Below are 3,298 nucleotides of genomic sequence, written 5' to 3'. Positions count from 1 at the left end.
GCCGAGTGGTTAAGATGTACCGACATATTATCACATGCCCTCCACCTCTGGGTTGCGAGTTCGAATCCCATGTGGGGCAGTTGCCAAGTACTGGCCGCTGGTCGGTGGTTTTTCTCCGGGTACTCCGGCTTTCCTCCACCAACAAACCTGGCACGTCCTTAAATGACCCTGGCTGTTAATAGGACGTTAAACTAATCAAACTAAAAAATTGGTACGTCTCTGACAGGGGACAGAACCCAAATTCTAGCTTCCTCACAAGGGCGAACACTCTAGATCTACCAAAGGCCAAACGTGAGGCAGTGCATTATTCAGCATACTACTAGCCATATATCACATTTTTTTTCTGTCATAGTTATGGAGATGTTGCAATTGATGGACGACATACTACAGCACATGCTTTGCTTATAGTTACAATTATGTATTAAGCTAAAATTTGTAATTTGCATACTTTAAGAAATATCGTTTTATAAAGGAATGCAAACACAAGTATAAACTGACTATGAAAATCTTTATTTATGAAATCAAAGGAAGGAATTATAAATCTTATTTTGTAATCCAATCTCCACCCTAACACAGTAAATGCAGTTGTACATAGCTCATTTCATTAAACAACTTGAATACATGTGCTCACAAAATAATACCATTTATAACATAACAGAATTTACTCCAAATATTGTGATCTTTTGATTTTTTTCAATATCCAAAGTCATAGGAAAACAAGTTATACATGTATTTATAGTTTTGCTCCTCATGACATTACATCTACCATGCTATGAAAGCTGCTTTGAGGATGAAGATGTGCTGTAAATAATTACAGGCACAGAGGCTGAATGGTCATGTGACTATTGGTACAATACAACACACCAAATTGAATGAAAATGCCTACCTCTTCTGCAACTTACAATTTACAATTAAGACTCATTGTATATAACAAGAGGCCCATGGGTCTTAACGGTTATCTGACTATTGGCAGGATAAACCACACCTCAAAGAAAATAGTAGTGGTAAACAAATTGAGGCAATACAAAACACTCTTTTAACAAAAGAAGTTCATTTTTCTGATACATTTGATGAATTAGACCTTGAATGAAGGTCAAGGTCACTAATTTAAAACAAGAGGCTAATTTGGCCTTGATGGTCATCTGACTATTGGCACAATACAACACCTCAAAGAATATAGTAGTGACAAACAAGGCAATGCAACAAACTCTTTAATAGAAGAAGTTCAGTTTCTGATATATTTGATGAAATTTTTTACCTTGAATGAAGGTCAAGGTCTATATCTTTAATATACATGTTAGCCCTTCATACAAACAAGCCACAAGTCCAATAACAGGTCTCAAGGACTCTTAGCTATACACAAGTTGTTTAAAGATTTAAGCCTATTTAACCCCTGTGACCTTGAATGAAGGTCTAGGTCATTCATTTGAACAGACTTGGTAGCTCTTCATCCCAGCATGTCACATGCCCAATATCAGGACTCTAGGCCTCTTAGTTTATTCAGAAAAAGTTGTTTAAAGATTTTAGCCTATTTGACCCCTGTGACCCTGAATGAAGAAAATATTACTAAATTGATTGAATTGACCGTTATTAAAAATATTCTATTTTTGTTTTTATTTCATGAAATTTCATGTAAATGGTATTGCTTCATGAAACTTTATTATAACAGTCCATTTGAAATGTGTCACATTATTAAAAATTGATTTTATAACAAAAGTATTATTTGTTACAGGAATGACATGCTCAAACTGATTTAATTTTCCCAAATCCTTGGCATTCTTTCAATGCTCTCATCATAAGATGTTTCAGTTGATCTACATCATAATCCCTGGGAATATGAAAGTTCAATGTGCAAGTTGTCAGTTGATGTTTAAGGTAATCTGAAAACAGGTGGTTCTAAGAGTAGTGGAATTTTGTTGAGAAGCCTGCAGGAAGTATCTCATCCGCTCCAGTTATAAATGTGAGTAGTTCTCCAAATGTGATGTCAACTGAAATGGGGAAAAAAATCATACAAAAATGGATGTTTTGGAAATAAATCTGGTTCTCAATATAAACACTCAACACTTAACCAACATGCGAATACAGGGTTTTCGAGATCCCAAAACGACGCGAGTAAAGTACAATTTACCGTTCATTACTCACAACATCGCGAAACTCATGATATCATAATAACCGGATGCTGGGACTAATCCACAGTAAATTGTACTTTACTCACATTGTTTTGAAGTCTCGTAAGCCCCGTATTGGTATACGCTTCTATAGTCATTACATAATTGACGGATCGCAAGCTGTCAATCAAACCGCACATGACTTTGTATTGTGTGTGCTATGATGTTTGCTCCGACATTGAATAGAAACACGTGCGTTTGTGAGCACGAGGCGTAGCTATATTACACCTGGCGATCGGTCAATTGCTTTTAGATGCTCATCTACCGTAAAGATATTTTATCTAACTTACATGTATTAAATCTTAACCTCCAATGCTTTATGCAAAATTATTAAACATTTTATAGTACTATATTAAATTTATCACAAAACAAGCTTACAATAAGTGTTGCAAGCAACACATGTACCCTGCCATTAATTAAATTTATGAAGTTTGAACAAATTCTGTTGTTGTGTTCTCAAGTTATTGTCCCGAAAATAAATTTGTGAAACTTTCTAATTAATTTTAGTAACTTGATCAAGCAAACTTATTTTATCTAAAATAATGATAAATTAAATGAAGCTTTTTACAATTGGGATATGCCATATATACCTATACAATGTAAGTCCACCGTAGTTCATCTCCAGTTCTCCGCTGAACTTTACTACAATTTGCAAAACCATTGAAAACACTACCAAGAATGTCTCTAAGTTTTACTGTTATTTCTTGTTTGTCGAACATGTGGATCCTGCCTTTCAATTCGTTTATACCTGCTTCAATGCCTTTGGAAGGAATACTGGGGATTTATTTCTGTAAAATAAAATTGGAGCATAAATAGTTGGATAACAAAGTCTCTTAAACATTCATCAACATCCTAAAAATGTTTTAACTCTATGATCAATTACTTGTATACTAGCTGTAAAGTGAATCTGTGGAGTTAGCTGTACATCAGCAGGGTGGAAATAGGCGGTATAACAGGTTGGGACACTCCCTCAAATACAGGACTATTACTCAAATGCAGGACTATTCTGCGTATATAACGGGAGTGTCCCCAATCTGTATAATGGGGGACGTTTTTTAGACACCGACCTCTATCCGTCATAACAAGGATTTATAAGTATACGTCCTTGGCAGGGACGTAGGAAGAGGGGG

General features: G+C 35.4%; 1 long non-coding RNA gene across 1 annotated transcript; it reads right to left on the bottom strand.

Annotated features, from left to right (window-relative positions):
• Positions 1-489: 489 nt before the first annotated feature.
• Positions 490-2,939, bottom strand: LOC138312200 (uncharacterized). Its single transcript, XR_011206884.1, has 2 exons — positions 2,759-2,939; positions 490-1,988 (listed from the first exon to the last, which is right to left on the bottom strand). It is a non-coding gene; the product is annotated as an uncharacterized lncRNA (long non-coding RNA).
• Between the last annotated feature and the right edge of the window lie 359 nt (positions 2,940-3,298).

This window comes from Argopecten irradians, unplaced genomic scaffold, assembly GCF_041381155.1.
Source record: "Argopecten irradians isolate NY unplaced genomic scaffold, Ai_NY scaffold_0247, whole genome shotgun sequence".
NCBI lineage: Eukaryota > Metazoa > Mollusca > Bivalvia > Pectinida > Pectinidae > Argopecten > Argopecten irradians.
This window is presented reverse-complemented; position numbering and strand designations above follow the sequence as displayed.